We start from the raw sequence: 14,632 nt of genomic DNA on the forward strand, positions 1-14,632 counted from the left end.
GTCTCTCTCCCTCTCCCTTCCACTCTCTATTTCTCTCTCTCTTCCTCTCCCTTTTCCCTCTTTCTTCCTTTCTTTTTTCTCTCTCCCTTCCACTAGTTTCTCTCTCTCCACCTCTCTTCCTTTCTTCTTCTTCTTCCCCCCCCTCCCTCTCTCTCTCTCTCTCTCTCTCTCTCTCTCTCTCTCTCTCTCTCTCTCTCTCTCTCTCTCTCTCTCTCTCTCTCTCTCCCCTCCCTCCTTCTCTCTCTTCCTCTCTCTCTCTCCCTTCCACTGTCTATTTTTCTGTCTCTTCCTCTCCCTATTTTTCTCTCTCTTCCACTCTCCCTCTCTGACTCTTTTTCTTTCTTTATTCCACTCTCTCTTTTCCTCCCTCTCCCTCTCTTTCCCACTCTCTGATTTTCTCTCTCCCTCTTCCACTCTCTATTTTTCTCTCTCTCTCTCTCCTTTTCCCTCTTTCTTCCTTTCTTTTTTTCTCTCTCCCTTCCACTCTCTCTCTCTGCCTCTTTCTTTCTTCTTCTTCTCTGTCTCTCTCCTCCCTCCTTCTCTCTCTTCCTCTTTTTCTATTTTTCTCTCTCTTCCTCTCCCTCTCCCTTCCACTGTCTATTTTTCTCCCTCTTCCTCTCCCTATTTTTCTCTCTCTTCCACTCGCTCTTTGACTCTTTTTCTTTTTCTTCCACTCTCTTTTCCTCTCTCTCCTGCTTTCTCTGTCTCTCTCCCTCTCCCTCTCTTTTCCACTCTCTGATTTTCTCTCTCTCTCTCTCTTCCACTCTATTTTTTCCCCTCTCTCTTCCTCTTTCTTTTTCCCCTCTTTCTTCATTTCTCTTTTTTCCTCTTCCTCTCTCTTCTACTATCTTCCTCTCTCTCCACCTCTCTTCCTTTCTTTCTTCATCTCTCTCAGTGTGTGTGTGTGTGTGTGTGTGTGTGTGTGTGTGTGTCTCTTTCTATTAACATCTCTCTCTTCCACTCTCTCTCCATAGCTCTTCCTCTCTGTCCTCCTCTTCTCTATTTCCCCTTCTCTGTCTTCCTTTCTCTCCCTCGGTGTCTGTCTCTTTTCTTCTCTCAATCTCTCTCTTTTCTCTCTCCCCCTCCTTCTCTCTCTTCCTCTTCTATTTTTCTTTCTCTTCCTCTCTCTCTCCCTTCCACTCTCTATTTTCCTCTCTCTTCCTCTCCCTATTTCTCTCTTTTCTTCTCTCTTCCACTCTTTTTCTCTCTCTCCTTTCTCTCCGTCTCTCTTTTTCTCTTTGTTCCATTCTCTCTTTTTCTCTCTCTCCCGCTTTCTCTATCTCTCTCCCTCTCCCTCTCTTTCCACTCTCTGATTTTCTCCCTCTCTCTTCCACTCTCTATTTTACCCTCTCTCTTCCTCTTTATTTTTCCCTCTTCCACTATCTCTCTCTCCACCTCTCTTCCTTTCTTACTCCCTCTCTCTCTCTATTACTATCTCTCTCTTCCACTCTCTCTCCATCGCTCTTCCTCTCTCTCTTCCTCTTCTCTATTTCCCCCTCTCTCTTCTTTTCTCTCCCTCTGTCTGTCTCTTCTCTTCTCTCTCTCTCTTTTCTGTCTCCCCCCTACGTCCCTCCTTCTCTCTCTTCCTCTCCCTATTTTTCTGTTTTCTTCTCTCTCTTCCACTCTATTTTTCTCTCTCCCTCTCTGTCTGTCGCTCTTTTTCTCTCTTTTGTCAACTCTCTTTTTCTCTCTCTCCCACTTTCTCTGTCTCTCCCTCTCTTCCACTTTCTCTCTCTCCACCTCTCTTCCTTCCACTGTCTATTTTTCTCTCTCTCTTCCTTTCCCTATTTTTTCGCTCTCTTCCACTCTCTCTCCCTCTCTATCTGTCTCTTTTTCTTTCTTTCTTCCACTCTTTTTTCTCTCTCCTTCTCCCTCTCTTTTCCACTCTCTGATTTTCTCCCTCTCACTTCCACTCTCTATTTTTTCCCTCCCTCTTCCACTCTCTATTTTTCCCTCTCTCTTCCTCTTTCTTTTTTCCCTCTCTCTTCCTCTTTCTTTTTTCCCTCATTCTTCCTTTCTCTTTTTACTCTCTTCCTCTCTCTTCTACTATCTTTTTCTCTCTCCACTTCTCTTCCTTTCTTTCTTCATCTCTCTCTGTCTCTGTCTCTCTCTATTCATATCTCTCTCTTCCTCTCTGTCCTCCTCTTCTCTATTTCACCCTCTCTGTCTTCCTTTCTCTCCCTTGGTGTCTGTCACTTTTCTTCTCTTTTTTTCTCTCTCCCATTCCTCCCTCCTTCTCTCTCTCCCTCTTCTTCTATTTTCCTCTCTCTTCCTCTCTCTCTCCCTTCCACTCTCTATTTTTCTCTCTCTTCCTCTCCCTATTTTCTCTCTTTTCTTCTCTCTCTTCCACTCTATTTCTCTCTCTCACTCTCTCCATCTCTTTTTTTCTCTTTGTTCCATTCTCTCTTTTTCTTTCTCCCGCTTTCTCTATCTCTCTCCCTTTCCCTCTCTTTCCACTATTTTCTCCCTTTCTCTTCCACTATTTTTCCCTCTCTCTTCCTCTTTCTTATTTCCCCTTTTCTTCTTTTCTCTTTCTCTCTCTTCCACTATCTTTCTCTCTCTCCACCTCTCTTCCTTTCTTTATTCCTCTCTCTCTCTCTCACACTATTATCACTCTGTTCTACCTTCGTTCCATTGCTCTTCCTCTCTCTCCTCTTCTTTTCTATTTCCCCCTCTCTTTCTCTTCTCTCTCCCTGTGTCTCTTTTCTTCTCTCTCTCTTTTCTTTCTCCCCCTCCCTCCCTCCTTCTCCCTCTTCCTCCCCCTATTTTTCTCTCTCTTCCACTCTCTCTTTCTCCCTCTTTCTATTTCTCTTTCTTCCACTCTCTTTTTCTCTCTTTTCCGCTTTCTGTCTCTCTCCCTCTCATTTCCAAGCTCTGATTTTCTCCCTCTCTCTTCCACTATTTTTCCCTCTCTCTTCCTTTTTCTCTCTCTTCCTCTTTTTCCCCTCTTTCTTCCTTTCTTTTTTTCTCTCTCTTCCACTATCTCTCTCTCTCCACCTCTCTTCCTTTCTTTCTTCCTCTCTCTCTTCCACTCTCTCTCCATCGCTCTTCCTCTCTCTTCTTGTCTATTTCCTGCTTTCTCTCTTCTCTTTTCTCTCTCCCCCCTCCCTCCCTCCTTCTCTCTTCATCTTCTTCTATTTTCCTCTCTCTTCCTCTCTCTCTGCCTTCCACTCTCTCTCTCTTCCTCTCCCTATTTTCTCTCTCTTTTCTACTCTTTTCCACTCTCTCTCCCTCTTTCTCTGTCTCTTTTTCTTTCTTACTTCCACTCTCTCCCTCTCCAGCTTTCTCTTTCTCCCTCTCCCTCTCTTTTCCACTCTATTTTTCCCTCTCTCTTCCTCTTTCTTTTCCCCCTCTTTCTTCCTTTCTCTCTCTCTCTCTCTCTCTCTCTCTCTCTCTCTCTCTCTCTCTCTCTCTCTCTCTCAATATCTCTGTCTTCCACTCTCTCTCCATCACTCTTCCTCGCTCTCCTCCTCTTTTCTATTTCCCCCTCCCTTTCTCTACCTCTGTGTCTGTCTCTTTTCTTCTCCTTTTCTCTCCCCTCCCTTCCTCCCTCCTTCTCTCTTCCTCTTCTTCTATTTTTCTCTCTTCCTCTCTCTCTCCCTTCCTCTCCCTATTTTCTCTCTCTTTTCTTCTCTCTTCCACTCGCTCTCTCCCTTTCTCTCTGTCTCTTTTTCTTTCTTTCTTCCACTCTTTTTTCCTCTCTCCCGCTTTCTGTCTCTCTCCCTCTCCCTCTCTTTTTCCACTCTCTATTTTTCTCCCTGTCTCTTCCACTCTCTATTTTTCCCTCTCTCTTCCTCTTTCTTAATTCCCCTTTTCTGCCTTTCTCTTTTTCTCTTCCTCTCTCTCTTCTACTATCTTTCTCTCCACCCCCCCCTCTCTCTCTATGTATATGTGTATATATATATATATATATATATATATATATATATATATATATATATATATATATATATATATATATATATATATATATATATATATATATATATATATATCTTCCACTCTCTCTCTATAGCTCTTCCTCTCTGTCCTCCTCTTCTCTATTTCCCCTTCTCTGTCTTCCTTTCTCTCCCTCGGTGTCTGTCTCTTTTCTTCTCTCTCTCACTCTCTCTCTTTTCTCTCTCCCCCTCCCTCACTCCTCTCTCTTCCTCTTCTTCTATTTTTCTCTCTCTTCCTCTCTCTCCCTTCCACTCTCTATTTTTCTCTTTTTTCTTCTCTCTATTTTTCTCTCTTCCATTCTCTCTTTCCCTCTTTTACTTTCTTTCTTCCACTCTCTTTTTTTCTCTCCCGCTGTCTCTCTCCCTTTTCCTCCCTTTTCCACTCTCTGATTTTAGCGCTCTCTCTTCCACTCTCTATTTTTTTCCTCTCTCTTCCTCTTTCTTTTTTCCCCTTTTTCTTCCTTTCTCTATTTTTCTCTCTCTTCTACTATCTTTTTCTCTCTCCACTTCTCTTCGTCTTCCTCTCCCCCCCCCTTCTCTCTTCCCCATCCCTCCCTCCTTCTCTCTCTTCCTCTTCTATTTCTCTCTCTCTCTCTTTCTCCCTTCCAGTTTCTATTTTTCTCTCTCCCTCTCCCTATCTTTCTCTTTCTTTTCTTCTCTCTCTTCCACTCAATCTCTCTGTCTCTCTTTTCCTTTCTTTCTTTCATTCTTTCTTTTTCTCTCTCCCACTCTCTCTCCTTCTCATGTCTTTTCCACTCTCTATTTTTCTCCCTGTCTCTTCCACTCTCTATTTTTTCCCTCTTCCTCTTTCTTATTTCCCCTTTTCTTTCTTTCTCTTTTTCTCTCTTCCTCTCTCTCTTCCACTATCTTTCTCTCTCTCTACCTCTCTTCCTTTGTTTCTTCCTTTCTCTCTCTCACACTATTATTATCTCTCTCTTCCACTCTCTCTCCATCGCTTTTCCTCTTTCTCCTCTTCTTTTTTATTTCCCCCTCTCTTTCTCTTCCTTTCTCTCCCCCGCACCCATGCCTGTCTCTTTTCTTCTTTCTCTCTTTGATTTCTCTCCCCTCCCTCCCTCCTTCTCTCTCTTCCTCTCCCTATTTTTCTCTCTCTTTTCTTCTTTCTCCCTCTGTCTCTTTCTCTCTTTCTTCTACTCTCTCTTTTTCTCTCTCCCACTTTCTGTCTCTCTCTTTCTCCCTCTCTTTTCTACTCTTTGATTTTCTCCCTCTCACTCTCTACTTTTCCCTCTCTCTTCCTCTTTTTTCCCTCTTTCTTCCTTTGTTTTTCTCTCTCTTCTATTATCTTTCTCTCTCTCCTCCTCTTTCTTTCTTACTCCCTCTTTCTTTCTCCCTCTCACTATTACTATCTCTCTCTTCTACTCTCTTTCCATCGCTCTTCCTCTCTCTCTCTTCCTCTTGTCTATTTCCCCTCCTCTCTTCTTTTCTCTCCCTGTGTTTGTCTCTTCTCTTCTCTCTCTCTATTTTCTCTCTCCCCCCTCTTTCTCTCTCTTCCTCTTCCTATTTTTCTCTCTCTTTTCTTCTCTCTTTTCCACTCTATTTTTCTCTCTCCCTCTCTGACTGTCCCTCTTTTTCTCTCTTTCTTCCACTTTTTTTCTCTCTCCCACTTTCTCTGTCCATTTCCATCTCCCTTCCACTCTCTATTTTTCTCCCTCTCTCTTCCACTTATTATCTTTCTCTCTTCCTTTCTTTTTTCTCTCTTCCTTCCACTATCTTTCTCTCTCTCCACCTCTATTCCTTTCTTTCTACCTCTCTCTCTATTTCTCTCAATATCTCTCTCTTCCACTCTCTCTCTCCATCGCTCTTCTTCTCTCTTCTCTTCTTTATTTTCCCCTCTCTTCCTCAGTGTCTGTCTCTTTTCTTTCTCCCTCCTTCCTCCATCTCTCTCTTCCTCTCCCTATTTCTCACTCTCTTCCACACTCTCTCTTTCTCCCTCTATCTCACTCTCTTTCTGTCTCTCCCACTTTCTCTCTCTCTCCCTCTCCCTTCCACTCTGTATTTTTCTCTCTTCCTATCATTTCCCTTCTTTCTTCATTTCTTTTTTTCTCTCTCCCTTCCACTCTCTCTCTCTCCAACTCTCTTCCTTTCTTCTTCTCTGTCTCTCTCTCCCCTCCCTCCTTCTCTCTCTTCCTCTTCTATTTTTCTCTCTCTTCCACTCTCTCTCTCTTTTTCTTTCTTTCTTCCACTCTCTCTTTTTCTCTCTCTCCTGCTTTCTCTGTCTCTCTCCCTCTTTTCCACTCTATGATTTTCTCCCTGTCTCTTCCACTCTCTATTTTTTCCCTCTCTCTTTCTTTTTCCCCCTCTTTCTTCATTTCTTTTTTTCCTCTTCCTCTCTCTTCTACTATCTCTCTCTCTCCACCTCTCTTCCTTTCTTTCTACCTCTCTCTCTGTTTCTCTCAATATTTCTCTCTTCCACTCTCTCTCTCCATCGCTCTTCTTCTCTCTTCTCTTCTTTATTTTCCCCTCTCTTCCTGTGTCTGTCTCTTTTCTTCTCTTTTCTTTCTCCCTCCTTCCTCCATCTCTCTCTTCCTCTCCCTATTTCTCACTCTCTTCCACATTCTCTCTTTCTCCCTCTGTCTCTCCCACTTTCTCTCTCTCTCCCTCTCCCTTCCACTCTGTATTTTTCTCTCTTCCTCTCCTTTTCCCCTTCTTTCTTCATTTCTTTTTTTCTCTCTCCCTTCCACTATCTTTCTCTCTCTCCAACTCTCTTCCTTTCTTCTTCTCTCTCTCTGTCTCTCTCTCCCCTCCCTCCTTCTCTCTCTTCCTCTTCTTCTATTTTCTCTCTCTTCCTCTCTCTCTCCCTTCCACTGTCTATTTTTCTCTCTCTTCCACTCTCTCTCTCTTTTTCTTTCTTTCTTCCACTCTCTCTTTCTCTCTCTCCTGCTTTCTCTGTCTCTCTCCCTCTTTTCCACTCTCTGATTTTCTCCCTGTCTCTTCCACTCTCTATTTTTTCCCTCTCTCTTCTTTCTTTTTCCCCCTCTTTCTTCATTTCTCTTTTTTTCCCTCTTCCTCTCTCTTCTACTATCTCTCTCTCTCCACCTCTCTTCCTTTCTTTCTTCATCTCTCAGTGTGTGTGTGTGTGTGTGTGTGTGTGTGTCTGTCTCTGTCTCTGTCTCTCTTTCTATTAATATCTCTCTCTTTCACTCTTTCTCCATAGCTCTTCCTCTCTGTCCTGCTCTTCTCTATTTCCCCTTCTCTGTCTTCCTTTCTCTCCCTCGGTGTCTGTCTCTTTTCTTCTCTCAATCTCTCTCTTTTTTCTCTCCCCCTCCCTCCCTCCTTCTCTGTCTTCCTCTTCTTCTATTTTTCTTTCTCTTCCTCTCTCTCTCTCTTCCACTCTCTATTTTCCTCTCTCTTCCTCTCCCTATTTTTCTCTATTTTCCTCTCTCTTCCTCTCCCTATTTTTCTCTCTTTTCCTCTCTCTTCCACTCTATTTCTCTCTCTCCTCTCTCTCTGTCTTCTCTTTTTCTCTTTGTTCCACTCTCTTTTCCTCTCTCCAGCTTCCTCTATCTCTCTCCCTCTCCCTCTATTTTCCACTCTATTTTTCTCCGTCTTTTTCCACTCTATTTTTTCCCTTCTCTCTTCCTCTTTTTAATTTCCCCTTTTCTTCCTTTGTCTTTTTCTCTCTTCCTCTCTCTCTCTCTCTCTCTCTCTCTCTCTCTCTCTCTCTCTCTCTCTCTCTCTCTATTATCTCTCTTCCACTGTCTCTTCATTTCTCTCTCTCTACTCTTCTTTTCTATTTCCCCTTCTCTTTCTCTTCCTTTCTCTCCCTCTGTGTCTTTCTCTTTTCTTTCTCCCCCTCCCTCCCTCCTTCTCTCTCTTCCTCTCCCTATTTCTCTCTCTCTCTTTCTCCCTCTCTTTCTCTCTTTCTTCCACTCTCTCTTTTGCTCTCTCCCACTTTCTCTCTCTCTCCTTCTCTTTTCCACTCTCTGATTTTCTCCATCTCTCTTCCACTTTCTATTTTTTCCCTCTCTCTTCCTCTTTCTCTTTTTCTGTCTCTTCCTCTTTTTTCCCTCTTTTTCCTTTCTTATTCTCTCTCTTCTACTATCTTTCTGTCTCTTCACCTCTCTTCCTTTATTACTCCCTCTCTCTCTCACTATTACTATCTCTCTCTTCCACTCTCTCCATCACTCTTCCCGTCTCTCTTCCTCTTTCCTATTTTCCCTCCCTCTTCTTTTCTCTCCCTGAGTCTATTCTCTTCACTCTCTCTTTTCTCTCTCCCCCTCCCTCTCCCCTTCTCTCCCTCCTTCTCTCTCTTCCTCTCCCTATTTTTCTCTCTCTTTTCTTCTCTCTCTTCCACTCTATTTTTCTCTCTCCCTCTTTATCTCTCTTTCTTCCACTCTCTCTTTTTCTCTCTCTCCCACTTTCTCTGTCTCTCTCCCTCTCCCTCTTGTCTTCCACTCTATTTTTCTCACTCTACCTCTCCTTTTTCTCTTTCTTCCTTTCTTTTTTCTCTCTCTCTTCCACTTTCTCTCTCTCCACCTCTCTTTATTTCTTTCTTCCTCTCTCCGTCACTATTAATATCTGTCTCTTCCACTCTCTCTCCATAGCTCTTCCTCTCTCTCCTCTTCTCCATTTCCCCCTCTCTTTCTCTTCCTGTGTCTGTGTCTTTTCTTCTCTCTCTCTCTTTTCTCTCTCCCCCTCCCTCCTACTTTCTCTTCCTCTATTTTTCTCTCTTCTTCTCTCTCCCTTCCACACTCTATTTCTCTCTCTCTTCCTCTCCCTATTATTCCCTCTCTTTGCTTCTCTCTATTCCACTCTATTTCTCTCTCTCGCCTTCTCTCTTTTTCTCTCTTTCTACCACTCTCTCTTTTTCTCTCTTCTGCTTTCTCTCTCTCTCTCTCCCTCTCTTCCACTCTCTATTTTTCCCTCTCTTCCTATTTTTCTCTCTTACTTTGCCCCCCTTTTTTCCTTTCTCTTTTTCTCTCTCTTCTGCTATTTCTCTCTCTCCTCCCCTCTTCCTTTCTTTCTTCCTCTCTCTCTGTATTATCTCTCTCTTCCTCTCTCTCCTCCTCTTTTCTATTTGCCCCTCCCTTTCTCTCCCTCTGTGTCTGTCTCCTTCTCTCTCTCTTCCCCCATCCCTCCCTCCTCTCTCTTCCTCATGTTCTCTTTTCTTCTCTCTTACACTCTATTTTTCTCTCTCCCTCTCTGTCTGTCCCTCTTTTTCTCTTTCTTCCACTCTCTCTTTTTCTCTCTCTCTCCCTCTCTTCCACTCTCTATTTTTCTCCCTCTCTCTTCCACTCTCTATTTTTCTCTCCCTCTCCTTTTTCCCTCTTTCTTCCTTTCTTTTTTCTCTCTCCTTTTCATTCTCTCTCCCTCTCTTCGTTTCTTTCCTTCTTCCCCCCCTCTCTATTAATATCTCTCTCTTCCACTCTCTCTCCATAGCTATTCCTCTCTTTCCTCCTCTCTATTTCCCCCTCTCTCTTCCTTTCTCTTCCTCTGTGTCTGTCTGTTTTCTTCTCTCTCTCCCTCTCTCTTTTCTTTCTCCCCCCTCCCTCCCTCCTTCTCTCTCTTCCTCTCCCTATTTTTCTGTTTTCTTCTCTCTCCTCCACTCTCGTTCTCCCTCTATTTCTGTTTCTTCCACTCTTTTTTTCTCTCTCCAGCTTTCTCTGTCTCTCTCCCTCGCTTTTCCACTCTCTGATTTTCTCCCTCTCTCTTCCACTCTCTATTTTTCTCTCTTCCTCTTTTCCCCTTTCTTCCTTTATCTTTTTCTCTCTTTTCCACTATCTTTCTCTCTCTCTACTTCTCTTCCTTTCTTTCTTCCTCCCTCTCCCCCCTCTCGCAATATTAATATCTGTCTCTTCCACTATCTCTCCATAGCTCTTCCTCTCTCTCCTCTTCTCTATTTCCCCCTCTTTCTCTTCCTCTGTGTCTGTCTTTTCTTCTCTCTCTCTCTTTTTTTCTCCCCCCTCCCTCTCTCCTTCTCTCTCTTACTCTCCCTATTTTTCTCTCTCTTCCATACTATTTCTCTCTCCCTCTCTCTGTCTTTCTTTTTCTTTCTTCCACTCTCTCCTCTTTTCTTCTCTCTCCCTCTCTCTCTTTTTATTTCTGTCTTACAATCTTTTTTTTCTCTCTCCGGCTTTCTCTGTGTCTCTCCCCCTCCCTCTTTTCCACTCTCTGATTTTCTCTCTTCCACTCTCTATTTTTTCCCTCTCTCTTCCTCTTTTTTTCCCCTTTTTCTTCCTTTCTCTATTTTTCTCTCTCTTCTACTATCTTTCTCTCTCTCCACCTCCCTTTCTTTCTTTCCTCTCTCTCTCTCTCGCTCTCCATCGGTCTTCCTCTCTCTCCTCCACTTCTCTATTTCCCCCTCTCTGTCTTCCTTTCTCTCCCTCGGTGTCTGTCTCTTTTTTCTCTCCCCCTCCCTCCCTCTTTCTCTCTTTTCCTCTCCCTATTTTTCTCTCTTTTCTTCTCTCTCTTCCACTCTATTTCTCTCTCTCCCTCTCTCTGTCTCTCTTTTTCTTTCTTTCTTCCACTCTTTTTTTCTCTCTCCTTTCTGTCTCTCTCCCTCTCTTTTTCACTCTCTGATTTTCTCCTCTCTCTTCCACTCTCTATTTTTTTCCCTCTCTCTTTCTCTTTCTTTTTTTCCCTTTTTCTTCCTTTCTCTATTTTTTCTCTCTCTTCAACTCTCTCTCCATCACTTTTCCTCTCTCTCCTCTTTTCTATTTCCCCCTCTCTTTCTCTTCCTCGGTGTCTCTTTTCTTCTCTCTCTCTTCCTCTCCCTATTTTCTCTCTCTTCCATTCTCTCTTTCTCCCTCTATTTCTGTTTCTTCCACTCTCTTTTTCTCTCTCTCCAGCTTTCTGTCTCTCTCCCTTTCCCTGTCTCTTCCACTCTATTTTTCCCTCTCTCTTCCTCTTTTTCTCTCTCTCCCTCTCTTTTTTCCTTCTTTCTTCCTTTCTTTTTCTCTCTCTCTTCCACTATCTTTCTCTCTCTCCACCTCTATTCCTTTCTTTCTTTCTCTTTCTCTTTCACTATTACTATCTCTCTTCCACTCTCTCTCCATCGCTCTTCCTCTCTCTCTTCCTCTTGTCTATTTCCCCCACTTTCTCTTCCTTTCTCTCCCTCTGTGTCTGTCTTTTCTCTTCTCTCTCTCCTCCCTCCCGCACTCCTTCTCTCTTCCTCTTCCTAGTTTTCTCTCTCTTTTCTTCTTTCTCTTCCACTCTATTTCTCTCTCTCCCTCTCTGTGTGTCCCTCTTTTTCTCTCTTTCTTCCACTCTCTGTTTTTCTCTTTCCCACTTTCTCTCTCTCTCCCTCTTTCACTTTCTCTTTCTCATGCTCTTTTTTCCCCTATTTCTTCCTCTTTTTCTCCCTTCCACTATCTTTCTCTCTCTCTACCTCTCTTCTTTTCTTTCTTCATCTCTCTCTCTCACTATTCTCTCTCTCTTCCACTGTCTCTCCATCGCTCTTCCTCTCTCTCCTCCTCTTTTCTATTTCCCTCTCTTTCTCTTCCTTTATGTCCCTCGGTGTCTGTCTCTTTTCTTCTCTCTCTCTGTCTGTCCTCTCTCCCCCCTCCCTCCCTCCTTCTGTCTTCTTCTTCTTCTATTTTTCTCTCTTCCTCTCTCTCTCACTTCCACTCTATATTTTTCCCTTTCTTCCTCTTCCTATTTTGCTCTCTTTTCTTCTCTCTCTTCCACTCTATTTCTTTTTCTCCTCTCTCTCCGTCTCTCTTTTCCTCTCTTTCTTCCACTCTCCCTTTCTCTCTCTCCCGCTTTCTCTATCTCTCTCTCCCTTTATTTCCACTCTGTTTTTTCCCCTCTCTATTCCTCTCTCTTTTTCTCTCTCTTCCTCTTTCCTATTTCCCCTTTCTTCCTCTTTTTCTCTCTCTTCCTCTCTCTCTTCCACTATCTTTATTTCTCCCTACCTCTCTTCTTTCTTCCTTCCTCTCTCTCTCTATTATTATCTCTCTTCCACTCTCTCCATAGCTCTTCCTCTCTCTTCCTCTTGTCTATTTCCACCCCTCTCTCTCCTTTTCTCTCCCTCTATGTCTGTCTCTTCTCTTCTCTCTCTCTTTTCTCTCTCCCCCCAATCTCTCCTTCTCTCTCTTCCTCTCCCAATTTTCTCTCTCTTTCACTCTATTTTTCTCTCTCCTTCTCTGTCTGTCCCTCTTTTTCTCTCTTTCGTCCACTTTCTTTTTCTCTCTCTCTCCCGCTTTCTGTCTCTCTCTCTCTCCCTCTCTTCCTTCCTTTCCCTATTTTTTCTCGCTCTTCTTCTCTCTCTCCCCCTCTCTCTCTCTTTTTCTTTCTTTCTTCCACTCTCTTTTTTCCTTCTCCTGCTTTCTTTGTCTCTCCCTCTCCCTCTCCTTTCCACTCTCTATTTTTTCCCTCTCTCTTCCACTCTATTTTTTCCCTCTCTCTTCCTCTCTTTTTTCCCTCATTCTTCCTTTCTATTTTTCTCTCTTCCTCTCTCTTTTATTATCTCTCTCTCCACCTCTCTTCCTTTCTTTCTTCGTCTCTCTGTCTCTGTCTCTCTCTCTCTATTAATATCTCTCTCTTCCACTCTCTCCTCCTCTTCTCTATTTCACCCTCTCTGTCTTCTTTTCTCTCCCTCGGTGTCTGTCTCTTTTCTTCTCTCTCTCTCTTTTCTCTCTTCTCCATCCCTCCCTCCTTCTCTTTCTTCGTATCCCTATTTTTCTCTTTCTCCCTCTGTCTCTTTCTCTCTTTCTTCTACTCTCTCTCCCACTTTCTGTCTCTCTTTTCCACACACTGATTTTCTCCCTCTCTTCCACTTTCAATTTTTTCCCTTTCTTCCTTTCTTTTTCTCTCTCTTCTACTATCTCTCCTCCTCTCTTATTTTCTTTCTTACTCCCTCTTTCTCTCTCTCACTCTTCCTCTCTCTCTCTTCCTCTTGTCTATTCCCCCCTATCTCCTTTTCTCTCCCTGTGTGTCTGTCTCTTCTCTTCTATTTTCTCTCTCCCCTCCCTTCCTCCCTACTTCTCTCTCTTCCTCTATTTTTCTCTCTTTTCTTCTCTTTTTTCCACTCTATTTTTCTCTCTCCCTCTCTGTCTATCCCTCTTTTTCTCTCTTTCTTCCACTTTTTTTCTCTCTCCCACTTTCTCTGTCCCTTTCCCTCTCCCTTCGACTCTCTATTTTTCTCCTTCTCTCTTCCACTTTCTATTTTTCTCTCTTCCTTTCTTTTTTTCTCTCTCCCTTCCACTATATCTCTCTCTCCACCTCTATTCCTTTCTTTCTTTCTCTCTCAATATCTCTCTCTTCCACTCTCTCGCCATCGCTCTTCTTCTCTCCTCTTCTTTATTTTCCCCTCTTTCTCTTCCTGTCTCTTTTCTTCTCTCTTTTCTTTCTCCCTCCTCCCTCCATCTCTCTCTTCCTCTCCCTATTTTTCTCTCTATTTTCTTCTCTCTTCCACACTCTCTTTCTTCCACTCTCTCTTTGTGTCTCTCCCACTTTCTCTGTCTCTCTCCCTCTCCCTTCCACTCTCTCTTTCTGTCTCTCCCACTTTCTGTCTCTCTCCCTCTCCCTTCCACTCTCTATTTCTCTCTCTCTTCCTCTCCCTTTTCCCTCTTTCTTCCTTTCTTTTTTCTCTCTCCCTTCCACTAGTTTCTCTCTCTCCACCTCTCTTCCTTTCTTCTTCTTCCCCTCTCTCTCTCTCTCTCTCTCTCTCTCTCTCTCTCTCTCTCTCTCTCTCTCTCTCTCTCTCTCTCCCCCCTCCCTCCTTCTCTCTCTTCCTCTCTCTCTCTCTCCCCCCTCCCTCCTTCTCTCTCTTCCTCTCTCTCTCTCTCTCCCTTCCACTGTCTATTTTTCTGTCTCTTCCTCTCCCTATTTTTCTCTCTCTTCCACTCTCCCTCTCTGACTCTCTTTTTCTTTCTTTATTCCACTCTCTCTTTTCCTCCCTCTCCCTCTCTTTCCCACTCTCTGATTTTCTCTCTCTCTCTCTTCCACTCTATTTTTCCCCTCTCTCTTCCTCTTTCTTTTTCCCCTCTTTCTTCATTTCTCTTTTTTCCTCTTCCTCTCTCTTCTACTATCTTCCTCTCTCTCCACCTCTCTTCCTTTCTTTCTTCATCTCTCTCAGTGTGTGTGTGTGTGTGTGTGTCTCTCTCTCTCTCTCTCTTTCTATTAACATCTCTCTCTTCCACTCTCTCTCCATAGCTCTTCCTCTCTGTCCTCCTCTTCTCTATTTCCCCTTCTCTGTCTTCCTTTCTCTCCCTCGGTGTCTGTCTCTTTTCTTCTCTCAATCTCTCTCTTTTCTCTCTCCCCCTCCTTCTCTCTCTTCCTCTTCTTCTAATTTTCTTTCTCTTCCTCTCTCTCTCTCCCTTCCACTCTCTATTTTCCTCTCTCTTCCTCTCCCTATTTCTCTCTTCCACTCTATTTCTCTCTCCTCTCTGTCTCGCTTTTTCTCTTTGTTCCATTCTCTCTTTTTCTCTCTCCGGCTTTCTCTCTCTCCCTCTCCCTCTCTTCCACTCTCTGATTTTCTCCCTCTCTCTTCCACTCTCTATTTTTTCCCTCTCTCTTCCTCTTTCTTTTTCTCTCTTCCTCTTTTTTCCCTTTCTTCCTTTTTCTCTCTCTCTTACACTATCTCTCTCTCCAACTCTCTTCCTTTCTTCCTTTCTTTCTTACTCCCTCTCTCTCTCTCTTTCTCACTATTACTATCTCTCTTCCTCTCTCCATCGCTCTTCCGCTTCTATATTTCCCCCTCTCTTCTTTTCTCTCCCTCTGTGTCTGTCTCTTCT

This window comes from Sminthopsis crassicaudata, chromosome X (assembly GCF_048593235.1).
Source record: "Sminthopsis crassicaudata isolate SCR6 chromosome X, ASM4859323v1, whole genome shotgun sequence".
NCBI lineage: Eukaryota > Metazoa > Chordata > Mammalia > Dasyuromorphia > Dasyuridae > Sminthopsis > Sminthopsis crassicaudata.